Here is a 13,442-nt window from a genome sequence, read left to right as displayed (position 1 = left end):
CATATCACCACTGCCTTATGTAATATATTGCCACATAACAGACACTGCATGTCACCGCCTGTCTCATACCAAGCACTGCATGTCACATCACCTGCCACATGCTGGGTTCTTCATGTGCTCTCTTTTCTTAATGCCACCACACATGTAATGCAGATACTTACCACACACTTAATGCAAATACTTAACCACTACATACTTACTGCATATACTCAATACCACACACTCACTGCAGACACTCAACAGTACACACTCACTGCAGACACTCTACAGTACACACTCACTGCAGACACTCTCCAGTACACACTCACTGCAGACACTCTACGGTACACACTCACTGCAGACACTCTACGGTACACACTCACTGCAGACGCTCTCCAGTACACACCATGCAGACACACACATCACTGCATGCTCATGAAGGTGCTTGTCACTGTAAAGTTACCATGGAGACTCATCACCACAGAGTGCCCTCTTAGAAGGACTTTTGCTGCACCCCATAAGTTTTGTTATGTGTGATTCTGTTGGGCCTGTAACTTCTTAAGCCTAACTCGAGTTTGGAAACCTGTCTCTGGCTACCCAACTTAGGCCGGCCTCTGACCAGCCACCACTAGCATGGAAGAATATTATTGGCCCTTGTTCCTTATCCACCTCAACCTATCCCAAGCTTCTCCACCCCCATCACAACCCTATATGAGTTCCTGCTTTGACAGATTCTGGACTCAGTGGGTGTGTTTCTTCCCAGTGCCCAGGGGAGAGGGCTGAGTCAAAACTTACCATTCCATTCAGCCCCAGGGAAGAGTCCTGTGGTTCCAGCTCTGCCCGCCCCCCTGCTCTTTCTGCCAGAGAACCCGGCATGATTCCACCGTCATTTGTCTAGAAATATTTATTTCCCTTAAAAGTTCACCTTTTCTGTTATCTTAAGCCTGGTGGCTGGAACCCACCTGGAGCATGCGCTTTCTCCCTCTTTCTCTCCCTCTTTCTCTCTCTCCCTCTCCCTGTCTCTCTCATCTTGCTGCCTTCAGGGCTTAGCACACAGACATGCTGTGTGTTTGGGCACTGGCTTTCCTGCTCTTCACAGCTCAGCTGACCATCCCTACTGTTCCCAGGTGCCCCCTGCCAGCACTGTCCTCTCTCCTTTTCAGTAGTTCGGAAAACATAACCACCCACATCTAACAAATCTTGTTAACAAAATAATAACCAGTGCTCAGTGGGTACTAAAGGACCTTCCTCTGGGCATTAAGTTCAGGGTGGCACCAGCTTTTGCGACACTTTGTTGAACATTGGTGTTAATTAATTCTTCACACACAAAGTTAAAGGCCCAAGTCAAAAGATGTGAATTTAGAAAGGTTGGCATCCCTCAGATTCTCCCCACCTAAGATGATACTCTGTTCAGGACACATGCTCTCTAGGCCATCTCTAACATGCAGGGTACAAATAACACAACCACAGAGGTTCCCTGGAGGATTGTCACCAGCCATTGGCATCATTGGGCAACCTCTGTTCCTTCTTAAAATATATCCTGGACAACCTCCTAGATCCAATAAATACACTTCTATCCAGAGGCTTCACTGAAGTCAGTATACAAATTTCTGTAATTTTTAATATTTTTAAATTTTTATTATATCTGTATGGGTGTTTTGCCTACATGTATATCTATGTACCACATGAGTGCCTGGTAATCTGAAGCCAGAAACAAGCATCAGATTCCCTGGAACTAGAGTTACACGTGGTTGTGAGCCACCAGGTGGGTATTGGGAATCAAACCCAGGTCCTCTGCAAGAACAGTAAATATTCTTAACCACTGATTCATCTCTCCAGTCCCAGGATTTCTGTGACTTTAAAATCTGGTTACTACTACATGATGGTTCTGGGATTTTTTCAATTGTTCACACAACTGATTCATGATAAAGCAGTAGGTATCTGGAAGATAAACTTTTTAGCACATGCTGAAGGCCAGTTCTTGGGACTGCAATGTCCAGTTTGACAAATGTGGCTGCAGCTCTTCCCACAACGGTGTATTTCCATTTTTGGTCATAAACGTGACCCTGGCCACTGTGTTAAGAACTCCCAATTCCCCTAAAGGTTTATTTGTTGCTTTGATTTGCATTTCCTTGACAATGAGGTGTCTGTACATCCTGAAAAGCATGAGGGGCTGCTTGCAGTTGTCCTGTGACCTTGTTCTTTATGACCCATCTCTAAAAGGCAGCCTTCACAGAAGCACTTGCTGACGTGTGAGGACTCATTCTTTATCAGTGTTTCACTGGGATAAATTCTCAGTGAGCAGAGGCCTGAGGGGGTGAAGAATTACAGGACCAGAGAATCACTAGTCTTTCTTTTAGAACACAATCAAATCTATTCGACTGGAAAATAAACTGTAACAATACTCACGACATTAAGTAAAATCCACAGTTTGTTCAGCAAAAATTAGAAAACCTCAAAGTCAGGAGTCACTGCATCAAATAGCCTGAGCTGGTGTCATCAAGCCTCCCCCATGAGGGCTGGATGGTGAACAACACCATGAGCAGTGTGGCTTCTGGACCAGCAGAGCTCTCCCTGATGTATAAAAGCACTTACAGGAGATGCAGGCCAAACTTTGGCAGGCACAATGTAATAAAACTTTATTTACGGGAGGGCCCCAGTGAGTGGGAGGCAAATGCTGGCTGCATCATTGCCAGAGCAAAGAGATTAGCAGGACCACAGGGCTCTTCATTGGCTCATGTGACTCAGCATGAATACCCAAAGTAAAAATACCCAAAGTCACCCACTTAATGTCCCTTCATGCTGCCACTCTGTCCCAAACATGTGGGCACCCTCCTCATCACTGACCTTGTTGCTATCTTTAAAACAGGCATGGAGCCCTCAGAATGGTGGCAACACTTCCTGTTCCACTCAGGACAACCACTGGGAGGAGAGAGCACACCACGGTCTTGGTGTCCGGCCACACCGATACTCTTCTGATTAGACCACAGAATACCCACCTAGGAGTTCAGAGGAAATCAAAATGGCCCAGGCTTTCACCAAGACAGCCCAAGGAAGGTTGGCCGGCACCCTGACGTGGGAGAGACAGAATGCCCACCCTGTTCATCCCATGTCCTCAGATTCTAACTACAAGCACAGTCTCCAACCCTGTCTGATGAGCATCTGCATTCACAGCCCCACAGCTCCCGGATGCCACGAAAGCCTCTTCTCGCACCCTGCCCTTGACTCACAGCACCCTCACTTCCAACAAAAGGACAAAAGGCCACCTCCCCTGGGTGAAGACCCACACGTCTCTAGTCAAAAGTCATGTGTTGGAGGAGAGAGTGCAGGTCATGGGATTTAGCAGGCCACAGGTGGAAAATACTCATAGGGGAAAAAAAGCTTTCTTTTCCCAAAACACTGAGTGAGGAATTTCAATGACATCATTTTTTTTTTATGAAAGTCACAAATGATTTCCATTAGCAAGTTAAAGGCTGAGATGCAAACCTGCAAGAAAAAAAAATTCCCCTGAAAGAGTACACTGAGAACAGAGGAATACATCAGCATGGTGGTGCACACCTTTAACCCAGCACTCAGGAGGCAAAGGGCAGGAAGATCGTGGTGAGTTTTAGGCCAGCCTGGGCTATACAGTAGGCTCTAGGTCAGTAGGTCAGCCTAGTCTGCATAGTGGTGAGCTGCTGGTCAGCCTGTGCTCCAGAGTTAGTTCAGGTCAGCCAGAGCTACCCTGTGAGACAATGCCTTTAAAATACACACATTATTTTGCCTGGTTGGTGACCATGTACCTACTACTGATGCCAGAAGCCTTTAACTGCAGCCTCTTGGGAAGCTAAGGCAGGAGGGCCATGAGTTCAAGGCCTGCTTGAGCAAGGCTGGGATCTGGCTCAGTGGTACGGTACCTGGCCGACATGTGTTCTCTTCCCTATACAGAGTCAGGGAATTGAACAAGGGATTACACATGGCATCAGCTCAGTGCTTCAGCTTTGGCTCTTTCTTCCTGTGCTGATGGTAGCAGCAGCAACTCTTGGTCACCAGAGGCATCCTTTGAAAACTCACATGCACCAACAACCAAGGAACACTGTGCCTTTCTGGAACCTCAAAGGTAGCTGCAATGGACTGAGCTCTTAGGTTCTCACCTTACAACTATCTGACTTTCCTGTTCAGAGCCCACCACCGGGACCCTTGGGGTCCCTCAACTGATGTCCTCAGGTAGGGCTCAAAGCCGACTGGTTGTGTCAGCTCCAGACATGGCAAAGTTGAACAAGTTTCCTGATGACTGCAGAGTTTTAGGGTGTGGATCATAGCAAGATAAGGAAACTGACAGAAAAGTAACATGAATTCTTCCTCCAGGCAATCACTCCTTACCCATCAGAACGAGAACTAAATGTTGACAGTACTAGGGTTTCGCCTCAATGTACAGGGCTTGAGATGAAGAGCACCTCTCCTAACCATGACCCACGGCTGCCTCCTGTGCACTACAGGAAGGCTGGAGTCTCAACACCACCTGCTCACCAGGAACCTTATGTTAAAGCCCAGCAGAGGCAGGTGTGCCTTGTAATCAGGGCCAAGTGACACTTAAGACACTGTCAGTGTTCCAGCCATTTCTACCCAGAGTGTTAGCTGAGGAGGAATCACCACGGCCATGGCAACCATCAACTCAGGGACTGGGGTCCTGGACTAACCAGAAAAGAGAAAGGGAGGGAGCACCAGCATTCCTGACCCACATTCCTGACACCACAGCTGCAAACTGTTCTTGTCATGCCTTCCCTGACCACACTCTCAGATGAAGAGCCAAAACAAACCCTTCCTTCCCTAGGTTTCTGCCGTCAGATATTTTTGCCAGTTACTACAACTCCATTTATAGAAACACACCATAGAGACTGATTCTAAGGGAAAGTAACCAGCAGAGTCCAGACACTTAGCTCTCGGCTCTGAAATGTACAGACACTTAGCTATGTTCTGCTCTCCTGTGCATCTGGAGTCTGGAACAGAGTGACCTTCACAGCACTTGGCTTAAGATCTCTAGAGGGTAGTCATCCACCCTAAGTCATATAGGTGCCAACCCATGGTCCCAGGTGCCCCAGGGTTATACTGACTGTGGCACTATTGGCTCACTAGTTAATCTTTTAAATGAGAGTTGGAGGAAGCAACCAACCAGCAAGATTAAGGAAGTTCCTAGATGTTTCCTTCTAGAACAAGTCCAAAGTAGGCTTAAAGACCAGGGAGGAGAGATCAGGGATGTTGTAAGAAGAAATGACATGAAAACCACCAGCGACTATACACAAGATCCACCTCATCCAAGCCAAGGATAGAGCAGCTTCCTGTTGCCACTATCACAGCCCCAGCCCCTAAAAACTAAGCCATTTTGAAGTCGGGCTTCTTGGAATCTCTGACAGTAGACTCCCAGAAAACCCTGTCATCACTGTGAGAGACTTCAACATTGTAAGAACTTTTGCCAGCTCACCATTAGAATCTATAGGCAAAGCAAACACAGCACCACACAGGTGACACATAGAATGTAAACAAAGGAAAGCTGCCATCAGACAAGTATAGGCAGGGCAACCAGACTAGGAGAATTCTGGGAAGAGAAAAGGCAGAGTCAGTCACCAGCCAGACGCAGAGAAAGGAAGATGAGAATGCTTTACTGATAAAAGGTACCAAGCCACATGGCTAAACACAGACAAGAATTATGAGTTAATTTAAGTTGTAAGAGCTAATTAATAGTAAGCCTGAGCTAATAGGCCAAACAGTTTATAATTACTATAAGCCTCTATGTGTTTCTTTGGGACTGAATGGCTGTGGAACCAGGAGGGACAGAAACTTCTGTCTACAGACAAGACATGTTCCAAGTACAAACCGAAACCCTGAGTCCCTTCCTTCAGAAAACCTTGATTCCTACAATTCACATGCAGAAGGCAGACACCTCATGGAGAAGACACTCTGCTCCCACAAGCTTTCCTTCTGCTGTGGTCACTGCATGGGACTTCACTGGGAGGATGTGTAAGTGAGGAGTGGTTCCTCCATGATCCCCAGTGACTGCATGAGCCCAGAGTGGGCCCTTCCAGACACACCCCTGTTGATGAGCCCGAACTCTTACTTTCCAGTTGTCTTTTACACTATGGCATGCACTCACAAAAGACACAGGCAGAATGGATTTTAGCTCCTTGCAGGCAGCATGGAGCTGCAACCTTGGGCAAGGCTATCAGAGCCTCTACATAGCTGCACCACCAATGATCTTTACCCATAGCCATTGCCTCTGTTGCTGTTTTATAGGTAACCTCCCTCAGGTCATCACTGTTTATGACTGCTGTAGTCCACAAAAGACAATAAAAATGAAAATTCCGTCTTCTTGTGTATCATCACCATGAAACAGTACTATAAATAGGGAAACAGCCTATGGTTCCTGCCATCCTTTCCACTCCAAAAGAAGTTTTATTATTTTCTGTTCATAAAAATCACCCACTTGTTATCACATTCTACCAAGGAACGAGGACATAAACAATATTAAAAAGTCAAGAATTCAATACAGCACGGCCAGCAGGAGTGTGCTCTGCCCCTATAGAACCATGGTGCAAAAAGCACAAACAGGGTTGACTGCGCATGAACCCAATAACATTACAGCTGAGGTCCTTTGAAAACATCAACAAGGGCCACAGGAGCAGGATGATGGCTCTAATTCATCAGGTTTCATGTTCAAACAAAAAAGACACTGTTGTAGGAATTCCTACCGCCAGTAGCCTTTAAGTTACCTGCCCACTTGGGCGTGGCCTCTTATACTATTTATGCCAATATAAAACACGTGTCCAGCCTCTTTGCTGTCCTCTGTTCCAGCAGAGGATATTGATTTGTGAGTCTACCCCTAAATAAATAACCTCTATTATTCTCAAGTTATTCTGAGTTAGTGTGGGATTTCTTTCAAGCATCCTTCTTCATCTGGTGCCCAACGTGGGACTCGAACCCATCACCCTGAGATTGAGAGTCTCATGTTCTACCGACTGAGCTAGCCAGGTGGCCAGGACAAACAAGCAGCCTGCCTCCTACAAGACACTTTCTTTTAAGCATGTGAACCCCAAACTAATGGTTCTCCATTAGCACCTAGGGAAGGGACAGTGCCACGGCCACCAGGAAACTCTCAAAGCAACCCCAACACAACTGAAATCTGCAATCACCATGCATGCCCCTCCTCGCTTCCCTTGATTGTCAAGAAAGAGAAGTGGAAGGGTTGCACAGCTAACAAGGGGATGAAATAGTCCATGCAGGTCCCACTGCGGGAGAAGTGGAGGGCAGCGCAGCTAAAGGGGTAGAATAATCCATGCAGGTCCCACTGCAGGAGAAGTGGTAGCCACAGCTGCCAGGTTTTCCACATGTTACTGAGTAGGGAAAGGCAAAAAATGTGTCTATGCAAGACAACTCTTTTAAAAATAATATTTCATAATAAATTCAATGTAATAAACTCTTTCCTTGGATCACAGAACAGTGTTCCCACAGCACACAGACCTGGTTAATAAACCTCACACAAGTGCTATAAAGACTGAAAAAGCAGTTTCGGGAGCCACGTGAGAAAGTCAACAAGCCCTTTTGATCTGTCTGCAGAGGTGCAGGGCCTTTATGCTGTGACATGAGGAACACTTCCAGTGACAGAGTTGTGTTGATATGCTGCCTGGGAACTCTCTGACAGGTGAGCATGTAACTTTTGACACCAGGTGACTTGGTTATTAAAAGTCTGTTTATTCTGACATCTCACTGGGACAAACTTATGGCTCCATCAACCAAAAAAAATCCACTTGTAGGCAGACAGAAAGCCAAGGGCAAACACAGCCTGGAGGTGAGGGGAAGGTGGTTTTGTCAGACATTTTCTTCCCTTCTGGAGTGTAACATCCAGTTAACAGCTCAAGTAAAACTCCACAGCATAAACACCCAGCTCAAGAGAGAAACGCCTTCTACCAGCCAAAGATGACCGGAGACTGAGTGTAGCAGGGAAACCCTCTCCCATCAACCATGCGAGAGCAAAGGGGAGCTGTACACTGAGTGTGGGCATACAAACTCTCCACACCAACCCCCAGGTGCACTGCTGCCTGGGGTGGAGGAAGGCTGAGGGGTGGACAGAGCATGAGGGCTCTGTGCTACAGCCTGTTCTTCAGCTACCTGAGGGCTGAACGAGCAGAGCTGGCTTGGGTCATCTTAATATAGGGAATTCAAAATCTACACCAGCCCTGGAGCCTGCCCTGAGAGTCCCTGCATCTTTATGAGGCCACGGATGCCCAACACTCCCCTTGCAGGAGTCTACCTAAGATCCAGAGAGAACACAGCAAGCCCAGGGGATGCTCTCCTGCCTTCTAAGGACACACTACACAACTCCAAAGATGCTTGTTCCCAGGTCTCAGCAAGTTCAAAGGTAGCTTTTAAATTATAGTAATTTTGAGATAAAGAACAAACTGACATTGGGATGCCCCCTGATCATCCAGGTGAGCGCTTCTGTCTTCTCATCTCTCACCTCCTCAGTGTCAGGAGTGCCAGCTACAGGGAAATATCCTACACACAGGATCACCATACCTTTAGGGTTAAAATTCTCAAGTTTCAATAACAGAACTTCAAAACCATTGGCGTCCGCATCAAAGGCAACACGGCCATAGGAGCTCATCTTCCTGTGTATACAGGAAGACACAGTGGCAAGAGTCACGGGTGAGCTGGACAGAGGGACTTCACCAGACACCAGGTCTGCAGGAGACAGATGCTTGGATTTCTAGATAACAAGACTGACAGACGAAATTCTGCCATTTACAAGCTGCCCAGCCTGCAGCACTTGGTGGCAACAGCCGGAATGGACTAGCTTCCTCCTCTCCACAGAGCACAATGTATACTCTCTGTTTCCTCCAATGTTCACACTCAGTTCAGAAAACAACCAATAAAAACATACTCTTAAAACACTTTACATATATAATGAAAACAAGAACTAAAGTTTGGGGAGAATATGAATCTCTCTTTGATGTGAACAATGACCTATACTTTCTACACTGTATTTCAGACTTCTGTACTGTGACTCTTCCCGGGAAAAACTGTCTGTACACTGCATTTTAATATCTAACTTTTCTAACACTCATCTGGGGCAAGGACAATGACACACTCCTTTGACAGTGGTTACTGAGGAAACACCAATGGATTTCAGACTGCCCTCTGGCATTGTAGAGCTGTACTTTTCCTGCACAAGGCGCACAGCGCTCTAAAGGACAAGTGTGATATTGGTAAGTAGTTGGGAATCAGCTCATGAGCATCTGCTTATGAACTGCAGTGACACTGGGGTGACTCTTCTAACAACGTGGTCAATCTATCAATTGCCTGCAGTGATCACTGACTAACCTCTGAAAGCCTCAGGTGCGCTCCCTTCCCTCAAGCAGCTGTGCAGGACTTAGGACAACTGTCAACTCACTCCTCACAATATTCACCCTATGCCAATGCCCACTGTTCCTCACATAAACCAAAAGAAGAGAAGGAAAGAGATGCAGGGCCAGGTCTTCTACGCCTGACAAACACTCTGGATCCCCTCCCTCTTCTCTCAACACCACTCCTGCCCTTTACTTCCTAATCACCATCTTGCTATGCACACCAGTCCTCCCAGGTGTCCTGCATGCTCAGCCTGGCTGGCATTTCAGTGTGATATTTACTCTATCTGTATGGGAGGGTGCTTCTTCTTCAGCAGCTGGCTCAGGAAGCAGGGGTCAGTTAGCTGTGCAATGCCAGTCACTCAGAATGCTACCAGAAAAAAAAGCTTGCATGGAGTTGCACGCTTAATACTGATACCTACATGATTCAGATCCTGGATGCAAGAATTGAGAAGATGCCACAGTGGGCTACACTTATCCTACACATCTCCAAAGCTTCTGATAGCTAATAAAGCAATCTCCTATGAAGGAGATCTTCATCACTCAAGGGAGTGCTTTACAGGACTACTCCAAGGGGTGCACACAACATGACATGGTGAGTTTTATATTGTTCTGGCATTTCAGCTGTTGGCCAAAGTGCTCACTACCAAGTGGCTGGAGGCCTCTTGATCATCTAAAGGAGATGAGAGGGGCAGAATGACCCTGGTGTGGCCAATCACAAACTCATGGTGATGCTGCTGCATTATACGACTCTTGGAAAGTCATCACCTCTGTCCTTTCTCACAAGCTGAGATCCAGAAAACCGCCCCTTTATTGGGATCCCTAAAGATGATGGGGTACACCAGGTGGGCAGATACCCAATGCTAGAAGCATTCAAGCATGGTGGTCCAGAGTTAATGCATCCACTCCACACTAAAATATCACATAAGCATCAGTCTATTCACCAACTGAAGGAGAACTACATGGAACATACAAGGCAGAATTTCAGAGTGATCATCCTTAAACTGAGGAGATGGTTCAGTGTGTAAGAGCACTGGCTGCTCCTGCAGATGACTCAAACTCTATTCTTAGAACCGCACAGTGGCTCACACCATCTGCAACTCCAGTTCCTGTGAGTCCTCTTCTGCCCTCTTCCTGTGGACACCAGGCACACATGTGGTACAAAGACATAAGTGGAGGCAAAATACTCAACACACTAAATCATGAATAATAAGTAAGTAGATATTCCTCGTCTACTCTTAAAGGGTAAAAGTGTATAATGGACTCAGAAATGTGATGCTGCTGGTCACCTCTTCTGGTCTCCATTCCCACACTAGTGACAAGGTAGAATTCTGCTCATTATACTATGTAGATCCCTGCTATCCGAATGCAGCTGCACACAGTCTGATATTTCAGTGTGTGACACACTAAAAATGGTCAAAATGGTTCTCTGCCTCCTCCAGGGCAACAGCAAGCCACCTATGAATCTTAATGGGGACAAGAAACATTCTAGAAAAGGTAGTGGGGCCTCCCCTAAAGCCTATCGTGTTGTATCTGCTTTCCACTGGAGGATGTGAGTGCATTGGAAGTCTATTCTGATGAGGTTAAAATTCCCAACACCTGAAACAACAGCCAGACCCCAGGTGATGACAGATGCTGATGTTCACGTGGCTGGGAGGCAAACAGGCTTCTGCCACAAATCCAGCAGTCCTCGAAGAAGTCAGCAGACCTCTGCACTATGCTTCACTTCCCAGGCTGCAGAACACTGGCAGGGCCTCTCACGGGATCGGTGGAGAAAGGACAGTGACTCACTGGCTGTTTCAGACACTTGCAATGATTCATACCCTGCCGCTGAGTCCAGTGCTGTCCATGGTGCTGAAGACACAGCCTTATCCCTGGCTAAGCACAGAGCATGAGAAGAACATGAGTGTAAGCAGGGGCAGAGAACACTGGCTGGAATTGGTTGCTGGGAAGAAGACAGTATAGAAGTGACGATGCCATGTCATGAGGAGAGTGGAGCACAGGACCTCTCAGGAGCGGAGGTAGAGCCAGAAAGTTACTAGCAACAGTTACTGGTCACCTGACAACTCCATTAAGCTCAGCATGGAGCCTGTCCCAGTGCAGAGAAAGTGGGGGCTTAGGGACATTATCAGCCCTCATTGCCTTACTATAAAAGTCACTGTTTTTCAAGTAAGTACCATGCTTCCATGTCAAAGTCCTGCCACGTAACTTTCAGTAACTCTAAAATCGCATTTCCATTCAAAGAGTTTGCTTCCAATGATGGGGTACTGGGAATGGAACTCCCACACATAGTGACAGCCTTGTTGTGAAACCCCCAGGGATAGTACAGTCACAAGTGTTCTACAAATCATGCAGATTCCATAGGAATCCAAGAAAGAAGGGTATACAGAGTTCCCAGGACATTCCTACAACAGCTGGTGGATCTATAATTACTTTAAAGTAGGACTCAAAACAAGCAAACATGAAAAAAAATGCACAACACACTGGAACACTAAGAAGCTGAGATACTCTGAACAATAATAGCAAGGTCACAACCAAGAGCACTCCAGTTGAATCTGAGGACAGTCACCAACATGAGCCACACAGACGGATCAGCCTTTGTAGAGTGCACACAGGCAGAGGGCACCTGAGCAGGCATGCTGATGCCCATCTCCTACAGTGCACACAGCTGTGGCATGCCCTTCTGATGGTGACAAGAGTACCAGCATGCTGGTAGTCAAGGGAGCAACCTTTAGGCCCCTCATTCTCAGGCAAGCTGGGAACCGTCTGGATAGGACTATCCTCTAAGCACGGCTTACCTGCCATGGGATCCTCGGTCTGCCCTCCATTGCTGCTGTGCTTCTGAACGCATGCATATACCTGGCACCCACGGCCACACACCGAGGCCTGTGTAATCAGGGAACGCTATCACTGTGTGACATGAACTCTGCGAGACTCTACTTAGGCAGTGGAGTGACAGCGCAGAAGTGCTCACTCCTGCAGCTCAAGGACTCTTTGGTTTCCCTTCGCCTGGGAGACTGGGGTGGCATCCACACTTAGAGCTCCTCTGGATAAGCAAGTGGCCAGTGACCAAGAAGAAACAGAGCAGCCATGAAAACCAATTCCCTGGGGCTAGCATTGAAGCCACCAGAGCCCCACACAGCTTGACTGTGGCTGATAGTGACAGACTGGTCCCACAATGACCAGTTCCAAGTGATACCTCCAGGTGAGTCCCTCTGTGGTTCTCTAACAAACAGGACTCGCTGCTTCATGTTGAGAAACAGTACACATTCATGACAGGTCCAGGGTATGATACAGCCCTTCCTGTCATGGGAGGGAGACTGTTAAGTTCTAGGTCTCCCCTAGGGACCATGACTCCTCAAGGCCAGGTCTCTTGACACTCACCCATCATCCTTGGAGCCTGGCAGGGTAGCTACCTAATATACTTTGCTGGATTGGATTTAATCAGGCGAGCTGACTGACTGCAGAGCATCCGTGCCTCCTTACAGGCATGCACATGCACACACAGGCACACATGCACATGGGCACTGACACGGGAGTGGACGATGTCAAGTAAAGCAACAATTCTCACTGGGAACAGCCATAGCAGCATCATGCCATGAAGTCTGAAGCCATGGTGTCTCAATTCTATCACATCAGCCACTGGCCACTGTGTGGAGGCCCTGGGTAGATAAAGCCAACTTCTAACCACACAGACAGAGACTGTCCAGGAGCCCCACGAGTGATAGTCACAGTTCTTCATCTCTGTACATGCCACAGTATTGATAAGAAACCAAAGGAAAGGACAGAGACATGGAGGGACCTGGGGATGTCACCTGGCACACCCTTCCCCTCCTTAGGAGCCCACAGGAAGAGTAACCTGCATGCTTTCAAGCTGAGGTGGTAGGTGATTGTTAAATGTTTCATCTATTATCCAGTCAGGTGATTTGGAAAAGGGAAATGGTGATACATGTGCTCTTCCCCACAGCTGGGTGGAGGGATTCTGCAACCATAGGTAACCTAGGAAACACCTGGACTAGAAGTGACAGCCGAGGACAAACATCTAAGAGAAAGAGTATCGGAAGTGGGGAGCAAAGTGGGAGAAAC

At 47.2% G+C, this 13,442-nt stretch overlaps 1 protein-coding gene and 1 non-coding gene across 3 annotated transcripts in view; both read right to left on the bottom strand.

Annotated features, from left to right (window-relative positions):
* Eipr1 (EARP complex and GARP complex interacting protein 1) overlaps positions 1 to 13,442 on the bottom strand; it is a 116,517-nt gene that overhangs the window by 32,348 nt on the left and 70,727 nt on the right. The gene's annotated exons all lie outside the window — the stretch shown is intronic.
* On the bottom strand, positions 6,914 to 6,986 carry Trnae-cuc. Its single transcript has one exon. It is a non-coding gene; the product is annotated as a tRNA-Glu (tRNA).

Source organism: Microtus oregoni, unplaced genomic scaffold, assembly GCF_018167655.1.
Source record: "Microtus oregoni isolate MIOR12 unplaced genomic scaffold, Mior012 000034F_ref0000314, whole genome shotgun sequence".
Classification (NCBI taxonomy): domain Eukaryota; kingdom Metazoa; phylum Chordata; class Mammalia; order Rodentia; family Cricetidae; genus Microtus; species Microtus oregoni.
This window is presented reverse-complemented; position numbering and strand designations above follow the sequence as displayed.